Genomic DNA, 20326 nt, shown 5'->3' with positions numbered 1-20326 from the left:
AGAAAGAAGAAAGAAGAAAGACAGAAAGAAAGAAAGAAAGAAAGAAGAAAGAAGAAAAGAAAGAAGAAAAGAAAGAAAGAAAAGAAGAAGAAAGAAAGAAGAAAGAAGAAAAGAAAGAAGAAGAAAGAAAGAAAGAAGAAAGAAAGAAAGAAAGAAAAAGAAAAGAAAGAAAAGAAAAAAGAGAAAGAAAGAAAGAAAGAAAGAAAAGAAAGAAGAAAGAAAGAAAGAAGAAAGAAAAGAAAGAAAGAAAAGAAAGAAAGAAAGAAGAAAGAAAGAAAAGAAAAGAAAGAAAGAAAGAAAAAAAGAAAGAAAAAAAAAAAAAGAAGAAAAAAGAAAGAAAGAAAGAAAGAAAAGAAAGAAAGAAAAGAAAGAAATCAGCCCTGATTAAGATATTGAGAGGAGTGCTTACAAGATCAGGTTTGCAAATTATTCCCCACATACTCATAACAAAAAAGGCCAAGATATGTTCCATATATGTTCAGTAGTTTTTAAACTTCAGGAATTGACTGAACACTATGGGATTGCTCCCTGAGAAAAACATACATTAGCACATACTCACACATCTATTGATATAAAAGCCTAAGCAACCAGCCAACCGCTTGACTGGCCCACCGGTAGCTATGACGCGCACTGACCACACTGACCACCAGGGGGCAGATGCTCAATGCACACAAATCCAAGAAGCTCACAGAGTCCCAAACAAAATGAACCCCAAAAGACTGACACCAAGGCACATTATAATTAAATTGGCAAACACCAACGACAAAGCAAGAATCTTAAAAGCAGCCAGAGAGAGACAGAAAGTTACCTACAAAGGATCCCCCATCAAACTAGCTACTGATTTCTCAACAGAAACATACATCACATAAACAAATTGAGAGGAAAAAAACACATAATCATATCAAATGATGCAGAAAAAGCTTTTGACAAAATTCAACACCCTTTTTTGATAAAAACTCTCAGCACGGTAGGAATAGAAGGATCATACCTCAACATAATAAAAGCCACATATGACAAACCCACAACCAACATCATAATCAATGGGCAAAAACTAAAACCATTCCCCCTAAAAACAGGAACAAGACAGGGATGCCCCCTCTCACCACTCCTCTTCAACATAGTACTGGAAGTACTAGCTGTTGCGATCAGACAAGAAGAAGAAATAAAAGGCATCCAAATTGGAAAAGAAGAAGTAAAACTGTCCTTATTTGCAGATGACATGATACTGTACATAGAGAACCCTAAAGACTCCATCAAAAAATTATTAGTCTTAAAAAATGAATTCGGCAATGTAGCAGGATACAAAATTAATGCCAAGAAATCTATGGTATTTCTTTACACCGATATTGAACTTACAGAAAGTGAGACTAAAAAAGCAATCCCATTTACCATCGCACCAAAAAAATTAAGATACCTAGGAATAAACTTAACTACGGAGATAAAAGACTTATATATGAAAAACTACAGGACACTGAAAAACGAGATAGAGAAGACATAAACAGACGGAAGAACATACCGTGTTCATGGATTGGTAGAATCAACATAATCAAAATGTCCATACTACCCAAAGCAATCTATAGATTCAATGCAATCCCCATTAAATTACCAACGGCATATTTCACAGATCTAGAACAAACGTTCCAAAAATTCATCTGGAATAAAAAAAGACCTCGAATAGCTGCAGCATTCCTGAGAAACAAGAACAAAGTAGGTGGGATCTCAAGACCAGATATCAAACTGTATTACAAAGCCACTGTTCTTAAAACAGCTTGGTACTGGCACAAGAACAGACATATAGATAAATGGAATAGAATAGAGAACCCAGAAATCGACCCAAACCACTATGCCCAATTAATATTCAACAAAGGAGGCAAGAGCATACAATGGAGTCAAGACAGCCTCTTCAATAAATGGTGTTGGGAAAATTGTACAGATACATGCAAAAAGATGAAACTAGACCACCAACTCACACCATACACAAAAATAAACTCAAAATGGATAAAAGACTTAATAGTAAGACGGGAAACCATAAAAATACTAGAGGAATCCACAGGCAGCGAAATCAAATCGCAAATATATACCAAAGGAATTTCTTCTCTGATAATGCTCCTAGGGCAATGGAAACTAAAGAGAAAATAAACAAATGGGACTACATCAAAATAAAAAGCTTTTGCACAGCAAAGGAAACCATCAACAAAACAACAAGAAGACCCACTACAGTCTGGATGAGAGGAAATGAGTTTGGTACTTGCAGGTTGGACAACAGGCCACACAGAGGGAGAGTGACCAAGGATGGCCACAGGGTAGGTCACCTCTGCCGGCTTCTCCTTCATGAACAAGGACAGTATGAAGTAATGTTTCACAACTGAGGAAACACGCCTGTCCAGCCCTGTGAGGACAGGAGCTAAGTGTGCAGCAGGCAGGAGAGGCAGCCTTGGTTTCCCCGGGGAAGGCCTACGGTCTCTGGAGCTCCCCACATGTAGTCCAGAGGCGTGGCTGCTGCTGTGGACACACACTCAGCCACAGTGGAGGTGGCGGCTGCACCTCTGGGTGCCTGGAGGATGGGGATGCTGAGAGGCCCTGCGTGGCCCAGACCACAGAAAGCAGTCACAGTGGTGGTGGTAGGGGCGAGGGTGGGAACATTGATTTTGTACATTCTCCAAATGCAATCTTTAATAAACTTTTTATTTTCTCTGGAAAAAAAAAAAAAGACCCACTACATGGGAGAACATATTTGCCAATGATATCACCGATAAGGGTTTAATCTCCAGCATTTACAGGGAACTCATGACACTTAACAATAGGAAGATAAACAATCCAATCAAAAAATGGGCAACGGACCTAGATAGACACTTTTCGAAAGAGGACATACAGAAGGCCGAAAGACATATGAAAACATGCTCAAAGTCACTAATTATACGAGAGATGCAAATCAAAATGACAATGAGGTACCACATCACACCTGTCAGAATGGCTCTCATCAACAAATCAACACACAACAAGTGTTGGAGAGGATGTGGAGAAAAAGGAAACCTTCTGCACTGCTGGTGGGAATGCAGACTGTTGCAGACACTGTGGAGAACAGTATGGAGCTTCCTCAAAAAACTACAAATGGGACTCCCATTTGACCCAGTGATCCCACTTCTAGGAATATATCCCAAGAAACCAGAAACACCAATCAGAAAGGATATATGCACCCCTATGTTCATAGCAGCACAATTCACCATAGCTAAGATTTGGAAACAGCCTAAGTACCCATCAGCAGATGAGTGGATTAGAAAACTGTGGTACATCTACACAATGGAATACTATGCTGCGGTAAAAAAAAAAAAAAAAAAAGGAACTCTTGCCTTTTGCAACAGCATGGATGGAACTGGAGAGCATTATGCTAAGTGAAATAAGCCAGTCAGAGAAAGATAAACACCACATGATCTCACTCATTTGTGGATTATAGAGAACAACACAGACTGATGAACAGGGACAGATCCAAAGACAGAGAAACAGCGATCAGACTATCAATACCCAGAAGGAAAGTAGGGGAGGGAGGGGGTAAGGGGAAGAGATCAACCAAAGGACTTGTATGCATGCATATAAGTCAAACCAATGGACATGGACAACAGGGGGATGAGAGCATGAGTGTGTGTGTGTGTGGGGGGGGGGTTAATGGGGGGGATAAGGACGCATTTGTAATACCTTAACTAATAAAGAATTAAAAAAAAAAAAACTCCCAACAGACAAATGTCCAGGGCCAGATAGCATCACTGGTGAATTCTACCAAACATTCAAAGAGGAATTAATAATACCAATCCGTCGCAAACCCTCCCAAAAAACTGAAGAGAACATTTCTAAACTCATTTTATGGGGCAAGCATTACCCTGACACAAAAACCAGTCAAGGACTCTACAGAACAAAAGAAAATTACAGGCCAATATAACTGATGAACAAAGATGCAATAATCCTCAACAAAGTATTAGCAAGCTGTAATAAACATAACATTAAAGGGATTATAAACCATGATAAAATGGGGTTTATTCCATGGATACAAGGATAGTTCAACATCTATAAATTTCAACATTAACAAAATGAAGGATTAAAATCATATGATCATCTCAATAGATGAAGAAAAACATCTGACAAAATCCAACATTCCTTACTGATAAAAGCTCTCAACAAAGTGGGTATTGGTAGGAATATTGCTCAACATAATAAAGGGCATATATGACAAGCCCACAGTTAATATCACACTCAACAAAAAACTGAGATCAGAAACAAGAGGATCCCCACTCTCATCACTTTTATTCCAGACTAGAGGCCCAGTGCATGACATTCATGCATTGGGATGGGGGGTGCCTCAGCCCGGCCTGAGCCCTTTAACTGTCCAGGAGCCCTGGGGGGACGTCCAACTGCCATCATTTGGACATCCTCAGTGCTCACACGGAGGTGGGAGAGGCTTCAGCCACTGCTGCTGCGCTCACCAGCTGTCAGTCCAGCTTCTGGCTGAGCAGCACTCCCCCTGTGGGAGTGCACTGACCACCAGGGGACAGCTCCTGCATTGAGCATCTGCCCCCGGTGGTCAGTGTGTGTCATAGCGACTGGTCATTCCACTCTTTGGTCAATTTGCATATTACCCTTTTATTATATGGGATAGTATTTGAAGTACTAGCCAGACCAATTGAGCAAGAAAAAGAAATGAAAGGGGTATTCTCAACAGTGGGATTAAGCGGCTGGCCTTGCCTTGGCTCCCAAGGGGCTCAGGTGAAGAGTGCCAGGTGGGACAACCTGTCCCTTGCCCTTCCTCTCTGTGGGCAGAGGCCGACTCGGGAGGAGCAAGGGTCACAGAGCTGGTGGCTGGGTCTGCGGAACTGTCACTTGGGGTGAAATAGCAGGGCTCCCCCTGCTTCTAAGGGACTGGAAGTGCCCCTAGTGGGCACATTTGTGTCCCTGGTGAACCTGCTTGTGGAGTGCAAGGGAATTTGGGATGGGCCAGTGTCCCTCCAGCCTTGCCCTTAGCTGCCATTTGAGCAGCTTTTTTACTTCAGGGGATTTCAGTCTCAGCAACATGCTAGGTCCAGTTTTGAAGAATGATTTGTGAAGCTGGTGTGGGTCAGCATCATCACGGCACTTCATTGACCATGGATTCTTATGATATCCCAGAAGTGACTCCCAGACGAAGTGCATCCTCAAGGCTTAAAGATCACTTTATAGGTGCCACCCCTCTGCAAAAGCAGTCAGAATCAGTCAAGAAGCTGACTTGATTTGTCCCACCTTCACCTCAAAGGAAAATTCCCCAATGTTCACAGTTGCAGGAAGATGTTGCTCCTCAAAAGGTTGCATTCCTTCTACATAAGCAATGGACTTTGTACAGTTTAACTCCCCTGTATGAGTTCTCCTACACTAATCTCAAAGAGTACTCTAAATTTCTGAGTGCATTTATTGTTGCTGAAAAGCAAAAAGGACTTGCTATGGAAGTGGGAGAAGACTTGAACATCAAAATGATTTTCTCTACTCTCCTAGGAATGAAAGCAACACAATGGGACCCTGATGCATTTCTCATCCAGATTCTGTCAAAATCTCAATTGCCATCTGAGAACAGAGATGGTAAAGTGTTGTGGACTGGTTGGTTCTGCTGTATCTTTGGAGACAGTGTTCTGAAGACTGTTTCAGAAGACTTCACCAGTCTACCCTTATTCCTTGCAAATGAAGCAAAGACTAATTCAGCCTTAATTGGAACCTGGTTTCAGAAATCTTTTGGCTGTCATTTCAGTCCCTTAGCAATCAATGCGTTTAATCTTTTCTGGATGGTGGCTATGTAGACTGCATGCTAAATGGACCTCAACTTGAACAGTCATACCAGGACATATCCCCTTGAAATTGATGTTAAAAACTGTGAGCTGTCTTAACAACCATCATGTACTGGGCTTTTTTTGCTTTAGGAATCTGGCAAATTTCAGGGGCCTACAATGTGGGCTGGAGAAATGAGTACAATCCAGATCATGCTTACACAGTTAAGTTATTGGTTATAGATAATTTGAGTTACTTGAATATTTCATCCTTTCAGTCAAAAGATCGGCTAGGACTAGATTTAGGAATAGATGTCATAGGACAACATCCCCTAGGCCAGTGGTCGGCAAACTCATTAGTCAATAGAGCCAAATATCAACAGTACAACGATTGAAATTTCTTGTGAGAGCCAAATTTTTTAAACTTAAACTATATAGGTAAGTACAATGTTATTAACTTAATTAGAGTACTCCTAAGGCTTAGGAAGAGCCACGCTCAAGGGGCCAAAGAGCCGCATGTGGCTCACGAGCCGTAGTTTGCCAACCACGGGCCTATACCAACTTCTGATCCAGTTCATCCCGACTTCTGCACATGGGCCACGAAGTTTCAATCACACTGTACATGCGCAACCGCATGTGGTATTTTGTGGAAGAGCCACACTCAAGGGGCCAAAGAGCCGCATGTGGCTCGCGAGCCGCAGTTTGCCAACCACTGTCTAGGCCACTGCCACCACCACGCAAATAGAAGTAGGATATAAGGGAACAAATGCCTGGATGGAATGGATTAAATATTCTGTACACACCCTAAATAAAAGCAACTGTTATGCTTGCATGGCAGGAAGGCCAGAGGCCCAAGTGGTCGCATTTCCATTCAGATGGACCTCAGACAGTAATGGGATGGAATATGTGCTTGCTTTGTACCTAGAGGAAACCACCTGGGCAAACGCTTCCTGTAAGACTCTTGCCCTGTTGTTCCCATTCAACAGAGGTAAAGAGCAAGGACCCCAAAAATGATCCGGCCCCCCATCCTCCAATGTAAACTATACCTCCTGCCTCTCAAGGGGGGTTGGGGGGTGGGGAACAGTGCTTGGAGTTTATGAGAAATTTATCCGGATGTGGAAATGGCCGAGTATCCTCAGAAGCCAATCATGCTGCACTGTCGATACCCCATGCTGATGTCCGGTGGTGTTATGGGGGACCCTGACTTGGACCTTGCCCAGAAAATGGAGCGGAACTTGCGCTCTGATACAATTGGCTATCCCTTTCACATTGACATATCGTAAACCTTTTTCAATGGACAGACAGACTAGGAAGAGGAGAGAGAGTCCAGGGGGCTCCTTTGATCCCCATATACACACAGATCCCATTGGGGTTCCAGGAGGAGTGCCAAAGGAGTTTAAGGCTAGAAATCAGATTGACGCAGGTTTGAGTCTGTCCTGTGCTGATGGCCACTGTGAACAAGAATGTGGTGGATCGCCGAAACCGGTATGGCTCAGTGGATGGAGCGTCGGCCTGCGGACTGAAAGGTCCCAGGTTCAGTTCCGGTCAAGGGCATGTACCTGGGTTGCGGGCATATCCCCAGTGGGAGATGTGCAGGAGGCAGCTGATCGATGTTTCTCTCTCATCGATGTTTCTAACTCTCTATCTATCTCCCTTCCTCTCTGCACAAAATCAATAAAATATATTAAAAAAAAAAAAAAAGAATGTGGTGGATTAATTCTATTTACTAGAACCAGCAAAGGCTTGTTAACTACACTTGAGACACAGTTAAAGGGATAGCTGAACAGCTAGATGCCAATAGCAGGATGACCTGGGAGAACAGGTTGGCCTAGGATATGATTCTAGCAGAAAAAGGAGGAATATGTGTAATCTTGGGGGTCACTGCTATACATTCATCCCTGACAACACAGTCAGACGGACCCTCACTGAGGCGCTAAGGCATTGGCAGCTTTAGCTGATGAGTGAGTGAGAATCCTGGAAGTGAGGATCCTTTCTCTGATTCACTAGAGCAGTGGTCGGCAAACCCCAGCTCGCAAGCCACATGCGGCTCTTTGATCCCTTGAGTGTGGTTCTTCCACAAAATACCATGTGTGGGCGCGCACGTACAGTGCAATTGAAACTTCGTGGCCCATGCGCAGAAGTCGGTTTTCGGCCTGGGCGAGTCTATTTTGAAGAAGTGGCATTAGAAGAAGTGGGGGGTGTCGGTCGGTCGGGCGACAGGAGACACGGCCCAGGAGGGCCACGGGATGCGCAGTGCGGGGGAGGTACATTGTTTTGAGGTACATTCGCTGAGGTTGACCCCTTCCAACTCTTCCATCCACACTCGTCTATCTGAAACAAGTATACAAGACGAGTGTGGATGGGAGAGTTGGAAGGGGTCGACCTCAGCGAACGTACCTCAATCAGATTAAGTACGTTTTTAGCAAAGGCCAGCTTAGGGGAACCCTAATTAAGTTAATAACAATGTACCTACCTATACAGTTTAAGTTTAAAAAATTTGGCTCTCAAAAGAAATTTCAATCGTTGTACTGTTGATATCTGGCTCTATTGACAAATGAGTTTGCCGACCACTGCACTAGAGCAATGGTTTGGAAAATGGAAGGGAGTGATAGTATCCACTTTCACCTCTTTTTTTTTTTGTTAATATATTTTATTGATTTTTTTTACAGAGAGGAAAGTGAGAGGGATAGAGAATTAGAAACATCGATGAGAGAGAAACATCAATCAGCTGCCTCCTGCACACGCCCCCCCAGTGGGGATGTGCCCGCAACCAAGGTACATGCCCTTGACCGGAATCGAACCTGGGACCCTTCAGTCCGCAGGCCGACACTCTATCCACTGAGCCAAACCGGTTTGGGGCACTTTCACCTCTTTGATTAGGAGTTACAGTGATGGGATGTTACATCATCCCATGTATTATCCAAAGGTTAATTGAAACTGCATTGACCAAACAGCAAATTAGTCTTCTCCTAGACCAGTGGTTCTCAACCTTCCTAATGCCACGACCCATTAATACAGTTCCTCATGTTGTGGTGACTCCCAACCATAAAATTATTTTTGTATCTACTTCATGACTGTAATTTTGCTACTGTTATGAATCATAATGTAAATATCTGATATGCAGGATGTATTTTCATTGTTACAAATTGAACATAATTAAAGCATAGTGATTAATCACAAAAACAATATCTAATTATATATGTGTTTTCCGATGGTCTTATGCGACCCCTGTGAAAGGGTCGTTCGACCCCCAAAGGGATCGTGACCCACAGGTTTAGAACCGCTGTCCTAAACAATGCAGAGCATGAGTCAATGAATGTCAGCCGAATTTGAAAAAAAACAAAACAGTTTAAATAAAGAAAAGGGGGAATTGTGAAACTAAAAAAGTCATCTTTTCTGTCAAAGAACAGTTTAGACAGCTATCATTTTGGACTGTGTGACTTGGCAGCCACCATTTTGGCCTCATGACTTGCAGCTCCCCTGGGAGCCACCATCTTGAAACAGCAAAGGCCAATCCCTCCCTTTGAATTCGCTAATCTCAAAAGACTGTGTGCCTGAGCTCCAATCAAGATTGAGGGACAAGAACCAACAAAGAAGGCGACCAGCAGGAAGGTAGGGAGGGAGAGAGTGTGAGAACGCGAGGGAGTGATAGAGGAGTGTGTGGATGTGTGGTGTGTGTGTGTGGACACTCCTGGGCGGTCAGCGCGGGCACAGAGACCATGCCATCTTGAGAAACAGAGCTGCTTGAGACTAGGATCCTGGCCTCAGCACCACCCAGTCTGGTCTTAGATGCAAACCAGGACCCTGCCGCCACTGGGGACAGAGACCGGCGACCACAGCTACAGACCCACGGACACCAAGAATCCAGACATCCCCACGGCAGATCTCTGGGAGTAACAGAGCCCATCCCCTCCCCGCAGGCTTGCGGGCAGCACCATAGTAACTGATAGACTCACCCCTTGCGCGGGCCTCAGTGCTGCTACAGGAACCTTAGCCTGGAAGCATGCGAACACCTGGACCTTGTCCCGCGAAGCACAGGCTACAGGAACCTTAGCCTGGGAGCTAACACGCGAACACTGGGAACTGGTCCCCTGCAGCACGGGCTACAGGAACCTTAGCCTGGGAGCTAACACACGAACACTGAGAACTTGTCCCCCACAGCATAGGCTATAGGAACCTTAGCCTGGGAGCTAAAGCACGAAAACTGGGAACTTGTTCCCTGCAGCACGGGCCCGATTCTCTGGGCAGGAGGCAGCAACAAGCACCAGTGACTTGACTGTGCTTTTTATGACCTGTGCCTGGGATCACTGATTCCCTGTGCATTCAAACTAAGAGCCAGTGACTCCAATTCTTGGTGCATGTGCACACAGGGACCCTGATTCTCAATGTGAGGTTGCGCGAAGCAACAGAGACTCTCATACTGGATTCTTCGGGAAATCTGACTCCTGGCGCACGCTACAGGGCTCTGATTTTCAACACACTCCAGGGGGTCTCTGTTTCAGCACGGTGCAGGCGGGGTCCCTGATTCTAAGTGCGCACACGAGGCCACATTGAGCGCTGGTAACGCTGACTCTGAGCGAGCATAGTTCCCACCAACCCACCACAACTACACATCTTAGTGTCAGAGCTCTTCAGTGACACTAGGGTGGTGCGAAGCTGCTACTGCACATGGCCCAGGCTCACGCAACTCGGCGTTTGAACCATTTGGAGATAGTCAGAATGGGGAGACGACACAACCGCCAGAGGAAAGAACAAAGAGGAGTCGCCAAGAAAGGAAATTAATGAAATTGAAGCCTGCAACATGACAGAAAAAGAATTTAGAGTAATGGTTGTACAATTCATTCACCGGATGGATGAGAAAATCAACAACCTATGCAAGAATCAGGAAGAAATGAAAAGTGATATAGCTGCCAACAAAAACATTATGGAAGGTTTCAACAGTAGACTAGAAGAAGCAGGGGACCGAATTAGTGAGTTAGAAGATAAGGTAGAGAAACATGCTCAATCTGAACAGCAACTGGAGAAAAAAATTAAAAAGCAGGAGGAGAGCCTAAGGGAGCTTTGGGACAACATGAAACGAAGTAACATACGCAAAATAGGGCTGCCAGAAGGACAAGAAGAACAGCAAGGATTAGAAAATCTATTTGAAGGAATAATGACAGAAAACTTCCCAGATATGGGGAAGAAAAAAGTTACACAAGTACAGAGAGTCCCAAGCAAGATGAACCCCAAAAGACCCACACCAACACACGACATAATAACAATGGCAAAAGTACATGACAAAGAGAGAATCTTAAAGGCTGCAAGAGAGAGACAGACATTTACCTACAAAGGATCCCCCATCAGATTATCAAATGATTTCTCAACAGAAACACATCAAGCTAGAAGGGAATGGAAGGAGGTATAGAAAGTCTTGCAAAGCAAAGGACTGAATCCAAGAATACTCTCTCCAGCAAGACTATCAATCAAAATTAAAGGGGAAATCAGGAGCTTTGCAAACAAAAAAAAAAGCTAAGGGAATTTATCACTACCAAGCCAGTAATGCAAGAAACGCTAAAGGGAATACTGTAAAAAGAAGAAGTATAAAGGTAAGAAAGAACACAGGCACAAAAACAGGAATGACTACAAGCAAGTATCTTTCAATAATAACTTTAAATGTAAACGGACTAAATGCTCCAAACAAAAGACATTGAGTGGCTGAATGGATAAAAAAACATGACCCATATATATGCTGTCTACAAGAGACTCACCTGAGAATAAGGGACTCACACAGACTGAAAGTGAAGGGATGGAAAAATATCTGTCAGGCAAATGGAAATGAAAAAAAAAAAGCTGGGGTAACAATAGTTATATCTGACAAAATAGACCTCAAAGTGAAGGCCATAACAAGAGATAAGGAAAGCCACTTCATAATACTAAAAGGATCAAAACAACAAGAGGGTATAACCCTGATAAACATATATGCACCCAATGCAGGAGCATCCAAATACATCAAAAACCTCCTAGAAGCCGAAACCGGTTTGGCTCAGTGGATAGAGCGTCGGCCTGCGGACTGAAGGGTCCCAGGTTCGATTCCGGTCAAGGGCATGTACCTGGGTTGCGGGCACATCCCCAGTGGGAGATGTGCAGGAGGCAGCTGATCGATGTTTCTCTTTCATCGATGTTTCTAACTCTCTATCTCTCTCCCCTCCTCTCTGTAAAAAATCAATAAAATAAAAAAATTTAAAAAAAAAAAAAAAACCTCCTAGAAGATAACAAGGGAGAGATCAACAACAACACAATCATAGTAGGGGACTTAAACACACCACTGACATCACTGGATAAATCCTTTAGAAAAAAAATCAGCAAAGAAACAGCAATCCTAAATGACTCGCTAGATCAGATGGACTTAATTGACATCTTCAGAACATTTGACCCCAAAGCCACAGAATATATGTTCTTCTCAAGTGCACATGGGTCATTTTCAAAAATGGACCACATGTTGGGTCACCAGCAAAGTCTCCCCAAATTCAAGAAGACTGAAATCATACCAAGCATCTTCTCAGACCACAATGGCATAATATTAGAAATAAACTACAATAAAAACAATCCAAAAAACTCAAACACTTGGAAGCTGAATAACGTGCTACTAAATAATGATTGGGTTACCAATGAGATCAAAGAAGAAATTAAAAACACCCTGGAAAATAATGACAATAAAAGCACAACAATCCAAAATCTATGGGACACAAAGTAGTCCTGAGAGGGAAGTTTATAGCTCTACAGGACTGCCTCAAAAAAAAAAAAAAATGATAGTAAATCATCTAACTCTACAACTCAAAGAATTAGAAAGCAGCAAGAAAAGCCCAGAATGAGCATAAGGAAGGAGATAATAAAGATTAGAGCAGAAATAAATTACATAGAGACCAAAAAAACAATACATAAGATCAATGAAACCAAGAGCTGGTTCTTTGAAAGGATAAACAAGATTGATAAGCCTCTAACCAGATCACCAAGAAGCAAAGAGAGAGGACCCAAATAAACAAAATTAGAAATGATAGTGGCGAAATAACAACAGACCCCACAGAAATACAAATGATTGTTAAAAAATACTATGGACAGCTCTACTCCAACAAACTAGACAACCTGGAGGAAATGGACATATTCCTAGAAAAATACAATCTTCCAAAACACAATCAGGAAGAATCTAAAAATCTCAATAGGCCAATGACTATGGAAGAAATTGAAGCAGTCATCAAAAAGCTTCCAGCAAATAAAAGCCCAGGGCCAGATGGCTTCACAGGGGAGTTTTACCAAACATTCAAGGAAGAAATAAAACTTATCCTCCTCAGAATATTCCAAAAAATTCAAGAGGAAGGAACACTTCCAAGCTCATTCTATGAAGCCAGCATCACCCTAATACCAAAACCAGGTAAAGGTAACACAATGAAAGAGAATCACAGGCCAATATCCCTCATGAACATAGATGCCAAAATACTCAACAAAATTCTAGCAAATCGGATCCAGCAGTACATCAGAAAGATCATACACCATGACCAAGTAGAATTTATCCCGGGGATGCAAGGAAGTTACAATATAGGCAAATCAATAAACGTGATACATCACACAAACAAATTGAGAGATAAAAATCACAGTCATATCAATTGACGCAGGAAATGCATTTAACAAAATTCAACACCGTTTCTTGATAAAAATTCTCAGCAAGGTAGGAATAGAAGGATCATACTTCAACATAATAAAAGCCATATATGACAAACCCACAGCCAACATCATAATCAATGGGCAAAAACTAAAACCATTTCCCCTAAGAACAGGAACAAGACACGGATGCCCCCTCTCACCACTCCTGTTCAATATAGTACTGGAAGTACTAGCCACTGCAATCAAACAAGGAGAAGAAATGAAAGGCTTCCAAATTAGAAAAGAAGAAGTAAAATTGTCCTTGTTGCAGATGACATGATACTGTACATAGAAAACCCTAGACTCCATCAAAAAATTATTAGACTTAATAAATGAATTCGGCAATTTAGCAGGATACAAAATTAATGCCAAGAAATCTATGGCATTTCTCTACACCAATAGTGAACTTACAGAAAGTGAGACTAAAAAAGCAATCCCATTTACCATCACACCAAAAAAATTAAGATACCTAGGAATAAACTTAACTACGGAGATAAAAGACTTATTTGCGAAAAACTACAGGACACTGAAAAAAGAGATAGAGGAAGACATAAACAGACGGAAGAACATACCGTGTTCATGGACTGGTAGAATCAACGTCATCAAAATGTCCATACTACCCAAAGCAATCTATAGATTCAATGCAATCCCCATTAAATTACCAACGGCATATTTCACAGATCTAGAACGAACGTTTCAAAAATTCATCTGGAATAAAAAAAGACCTCGAATAGCTGCAGCATTCCTGAGAAACAAGAACAAAGTAGGTGGGATCTCAAGACCAGATATCAAGCTGTATTACAAAGCCACTGTTCTTAAAACAGCTTGGTACTGGCACAAGAACAGACATATAGATCAATGGAATAGAATAGAGAACCCAGAAATCAACCCAAACCACTATGCCCAATTAATATTTGACAAAGGAGGCAAGAGCATACAATGGAGTCAAGACAGTCTCTTCAATGAATAGTGTTGGGAAAATTGTACAGATACATGCAAAAAGATGAAACTAGACCACCAACTCACACCATACACAAAAATAAACTCAAGATGGATAAAGGACTTAAACATAAGACGGGAAACCATAAAAATGCAAGAGGAATCCATAGGCAGCGAAATCGCAAACATATGCCCAACAAATTTCTTCTCTGATACTGCTCCTAAGGCAATCGAAACTAAACAAATGGGACTACATCAAAATAAAAAGCTTTTGCACAGCAAAGGAAACCATCAACAAAAGAACAAGAAAGCCCACTGCATTGGAGAACATATTTGCCAACGATATCACCGATAAGGGTTTAATCTCCAACATTTACAGGGAACTCATGCAACTTAACAAAAGGAAGATAAAACAATCCAATCAGAAAGGGGGCAATGGATCTAAACAGACACTTGTCGAAAGAGGACATACTGAAGGCCGAAAGACATATGAAAACATTCTCAAAGTCACTAATTATACGAGAGATGCAAATCAAAACGACAATGCGGTATCATATCACACCTGTCAGAATGGCTCTCATCAACAAATCAACAAACAACAAGTGTTGGAGAGGATGTGGAGAAAAAGGAAACCTTCTGCACTGCTGGTGGGAATGCAGACTGGTGCAGCCACTGTGGAGAACAGTATGGCGTTTCCTCAAAAAACTAAAAATGGAACTCCCATTTGCCCCAGTGATCCCACTGCTAGGAGTATATCCCAAGAAACCAGAAACACCAATCAGAAAGGATATATGCACCCCTATATTCATAGCAGCACAATTCACCATAGCTAAGATTTGGAAACAGTCTAAGTGCCCATCAGCAAATGAGTGGATTAAAAAACTGTGGTACATCTACATAATGGAATACTACGCTGCGGTAAAAAAGAAGGAATTCTTGCCTTTTGCAACAGCATGGATGGAACTGGAGAGCATTAGGCTACGTGAAATAAGCCAGTCAGAGCAAGATAATAACCACATGGTCTCACTCATTTGTGGAATATAGAGAACAACATACACTGATGAACAGGGACAGATCCAAAGACAGAGAAACAGCGATCAGACTATCAATCCCCAGAGGGAAAGTAGGGGAGGGTTGAGGTAAGGGGAAGAGATCAACCAAAGGACTTATATGCATGCATATAAGCCAAACCAATGGACATAGACAACAGGAGGATGAGAGCATGAGTGGGGGGCTGGGGGAGGCTGGAGGTTAACGGGGGGATGAGGACACATTTGTAATACCTTAACCAATAAAGAATTAAAAAAAAAAAAGTGAGGGACAGGTCACGTGCATAAGGATTAAAAAGCCGAGCAAACCCCCTGCTCATTGTGTGCATGCTTACAGACCATATGCTGCACACCCTCATGCTGGAGTGAAGATATTTGCCTTGCAAAAAAATAAAAAGGACCATTATGTAGCTACTACTGAATTTCTTTGGTCTATAGTACCATGTAGCCCTCAAAGTCTGGATATTTCTTATGCCATACATCCGAAGGATGCAAAAGCTTTGTAGGACAGTGTCGACAAAGCCTCTGGGAGAGTTTCCCATCAGGAAGTTGACTTGTTCATAGACTGCCTTTGTTCACATTTCCAAAGGCATTTCAAAATTCACTTATCAGCCACAAGATTTGTTCATGTATCAACATCTGTAGCTTCAGCACACACTAATGGAAAAATAAAGATTCTGTGTCATAAATGCCTTATTGGAGTGTTGTCATATTTGACAGAACAGGCAATTTTTCTAATTGAGTGAGGCCTTGTGGGGATCATAGGTCATGGAATATATACCTTTTTCTCATTGATTATTTGACTAATTGTTATGCTGAGAAGGGACTGCAGCAGAAATGGGCATCCTTCTCTGCATTTGTTTCCTCACAGTGCCTTTGGAGGTACCCAGTAAGAGACAAGAAGGATCTAGAACAGAAGATGGTAAGGGATGAACCACAGCCAGGTGCTTCTGTAATAGTCATGATGATCAAGGGTGCCAATCTCTAGAAAATGCTGAATTGTTATTTGTTGGCCATCTTTCTAAAAAATATGTAATGTTTAGTATGTCAAACGTTTAGGGTTCAAATGAGATAGCTCTAATCTTCAGTATTTCTGATTTGGGTCTCTAAAACTTTCAATCCCTTGTAAACATTTTACTTGCATTAAGAGAGAATTTCTGTCTTGTAAAGACATTTTCCTAGCACAATTTTGCTGTAGAGAACTAGCAATCAAAAAATCCTCTGCAAAGGAAACTAAAAATGAATATGGATTTTTTAAAGCCACTAATATGCTTCTGCTTTTAATATTATTCAGTTCTTATTGCAATGTTGAATTAAATGTATTCACTTTTAAAATGAAGCAATGTCTTGGTGACAGATTTTTAATTAATGTTTCAGGAATGGGAAGTCATGGGCTTTTTTCTCTAGCACAAAGGTTACAAACCAACAATTACAGAGAGTCATAAAAATTACACATATGGAAGGCAGAGATTTTCTTCATGTCCCCAATTTTGCTTTAGCACAGTGCTTGGTAAATATCTGTAGATAAAATGAATGAAATTTAATCAATTCTTCCATTTTGCAGATGAAATTTACCAACTTTAGAAACTTGCCCTAGAGGTTATATGTAAACCTCTTCTTTTTACTGAGTATAGAAAAGTTTTGTTTTACTTTAGAAACCATGTTTTTAAAAATCTTGTTTGGAAGAAAATAACTTTAATAGGCTATTAGTCTAAAAAAAAAACCAAGTTTCTGGAGTGTGGCATTGTTTTACGTTAGGAACAGGAGAGGTAGTAGAAAAAGCATGGGCTTTGGAGTCAGACATTCATTCATTCAATATTAAGCTCCTACTGTGTACTTAGTATTGGGTAATGGGAATATAGCAGTGAAGACAAAAAAGATCCCTGCACTGTGGAAATTATATTCTAATGGAGGAAGGCAGAAGATAATTTCATATAGAGATAAACACAATAAAGTAAATAAGGCAGTGAGATGGAAAAAAGGATGAGTGGGATGGGCCTACTTTACTTACAGTTATCAAAGAAAGGCTCTCTGAGTAAGTGACAGGGGAGCTGAGTCCTGAGTAAGGAGCAGGAACTAGCCACATGAAGACCTAAGGACAAGTGTGCTAGGCAGGTGACACTGCAGGAGTGAAGGCCTTGGAACAGATAAGGGCTCAATTTGAGGAACAAAGGGAATCTGTATGGCTGAAGTACAGTGAGTAAGAGTGGAGTAGTGCAAGATGAAACTGAAGAGATTGTGCACCAGAAACTTCTTCCATGGTGCTATGACTCTCAACTTTTGGCTGGGCACATGGCTGCCCAGAAACAGGATGACATTTTCCAGCCTTTCTCAGAGGTTTCTAAGTTCTGACCCATATAAGTGGAAGCGTTATGTAGAGCTTCTAGGAATCTTCCTTAAAACACAGCAGGCATGTACCCCTTGCTCTTTTCTTCTTCCAACTATGCTGATTGGCACACATGTAATGACTGGTACTCTAGCTGCTCTTTTAGGTCACAAGGATGAGGGTCAGGTCCTAAGGACCAGGAAACATGGCCTGGAAGGAGTTTGTGCCCTGAGGACTTTAAAAAAAAAAAAAATATATATATATATATATATATATATATATATATATATATATATATATATTAATTGATTTCAGCCTCCTACATGCCCCCTACTGGGGGTCGAGCCCGCAACCTGGGCATGTGCCCTTAACCAGAATTGAATCCAGGACCCTTCAGTCCCCAGGCCGATGCTCTAACCACTGAGACAAACCTATTAGGGCCCTGAGAACTTCTTGAAGCTGAACCCTGTACCAACCTTGGGAGGTCTTCCCCCAGACATGTGTGTCAGAGAAGTAAACTTCCATCTTGTTTTAAGCTATTGCTGTTTGGGTCTCTTGCTCATAACGAAACCTAATCATAATACCTAGAGACAGGATTCCCATCATCTCAGTTTTCATAGGTACTGTGAAGAAATTGGATTTTATCCTAAATGCAATGGGAAGACCCTGAAGCAGGAGAGTAATATGACCCACTTTATATTTTATAAGTTATTGAATAAATTGTACATAGACAAGAGTGGAAGAAGGAAAACAGTTAAAGGGGTGTTAGAAATGGTACAGACCCTATGGAGAAGTTAGTGTATAGTATGCTCTCCTTTATAGAAGTAATGGAGGAATATGTGTGTGTATTTCCTTATGTTAAAAAAATGGAAGAGCCGAAACCGGTTTGGCTCAGTGGATAGAGCGTCGGCCTGCGGACTGAAAGGTCCTAGGTTCGATTCCGGTCAAGGGCATGTACCTGGGTTGTGGGCACATCCCCAGTAGGAGATGTGCAGGAGGCGGCTGATCAATGTTTCTCTCTCATCGATGTTTCTAACTCTCTATCTCTCTCCCTTCCTCTCTGTAAAAAATCAATAAAATATATTTTTTAAAAAAAAATGGAAGGGACAAACCAAAAACTAATAAAAATGGTTACTAATAGGAGAAAGGAAGGAATTGGAGAGAGGAGACAGGAATGCAAGTTAGGGCTTCTTTGAATGTTCCATTTATAGTTTGGAACCATATAAGTGGTTTATATAACTACTAGAGGCCCAGTGCAAGAAATTCGTGCATGGGGGGTGTCCCTCAGCCCAGCCTGCACCCTCTCCAATCTGGGGATGTCTAACCGCTCGTTTAGACCCAATCCCAATGGCATAAAAGGGCAGTCAGACATCTCTCTCACAATCCAGGACTGCTGGCTCCCAACCACTCACCTGCTTGCCTGCCTGATTGCCCCTGACGGAATCTGCCTGCCAGCCTGATCATGCCCTAATCAAGCTGTGGGCAAACTATGGCCCACGGGCCGGATCTGACCCATTTGAAATGAATAAAACTAAAAAAAAAAAAAAGACCGTACCCTTTTATGTAATGATGTTTACTTTGAATTTATATTAGTTCACACAAATACTCCATCCATGCTATTATTCTGGCCCTCCAGTCCAGTTTAAGAACCCATTGTGGCCCTCGAGTCAAAAAGTTTGCCCACCCCTGCCCTAACCTCTCCCCTGCCAGCCTGATCAATGCCTAACTACTCCCCTGATGGCCCAATAGCCCCTAACTGCCCTTCCCTGCAGGCCTGGATCCCCCCAACTGCCCTCCCTGCAGGCCTGGTCCCCCCAAACTGCCCTTCCCTACAGCCCTGGTCCCCACTACTGCCCTCCTCTGCTGGCCTGGTCCCTCCTAACTGCCCTCCTCTGCGGGCTTGGTCCCTCCTAACTGCCCTCCCTTGCAGGCCTGGTCCCCACAACTGCCCTCCTCTACAGGCAGAAAAAAATCAGATTAAAAAATGGGCAGAGGATTTGAATAGACTTTTTTCAAAAGAATTCATAGAGATGGCCAACAGATACATGAAAAGATGCTCACCATCACTTAAATGCAAATCAAAACCACAATGAGATATCACTTCACACCTGTTAGATTGGCTGCTATAAAAAAGACAAGAAACAAGTGTTGGTGAAGTTGTAGAGAAAAGGGAACCCTCATGCACTTTACGTAGAAATGAAAATTGACACAGCCACTCCAGAAAACAGTATGGAGGCTCCTAATTTTTTTGAAATAGAACTACTCTATGATCCAGTAATTGACTTCTGGAAATTTATCCAAAAAAGATTGAAAATACATCTGCACCACCATGTTCATTACATATTATTTACAATGGCCAAGATATGGAAACAACCAAACTCTGCATCAATAGATGAAGAGATAAAGATGTCTATATATATATATATATATATATATATATATATATATATATATATATATATATATATAAAACATCTGAGGTGAGTAGCGGGAGCCGCGCGCCCGACGGTCCCGGCAGCCTCTCTGAGCTTCCGCTGAAGCTGCCTTCGTTC

General features: G+C 41.9%; 1 protein-coding gene and 1 pseudogene across 3 annotated transcripts in view; one reads left to right on the top strand and one right to left on the bottom strand.

Annotated features, from left to right (window-relative positions):
• The window catches only part of OPHN1 (oligophrenin 1), a 604444-nt gene that overhangs the window by 543830 nt on the left and 40288 nt on the right, over positions 1-20326 (bottom strand). The window lies entirely within an intron of this gene.
• LOC118653822 lies at positions 5133-16272 on the top strand (annotated as a pseudogene).

The sequence above is a fragment of the Myotis myotis genome, unplaced genomic scaffold, assembly GCF_014108235.1.
Source record: "Myotis myotis isolate mMyoMyo1 unplaced genomic scaffold, mMyoMyo1.p scaffold_m19_p_4, whole genome shotgun sequence".
In the NCBI taxonomy this organism is placed as follows: Eukaryota; Metazoa; Chordata; class Mammalia; order Chiroptera; family Vespertilionidae; genus Myotis; species Myotis myotis.
The sequence above is the reverse complement of the archived record's forward strand: the minus strand, read 5'-3'. Positions and strand labels throughout refer to the sequence as shown.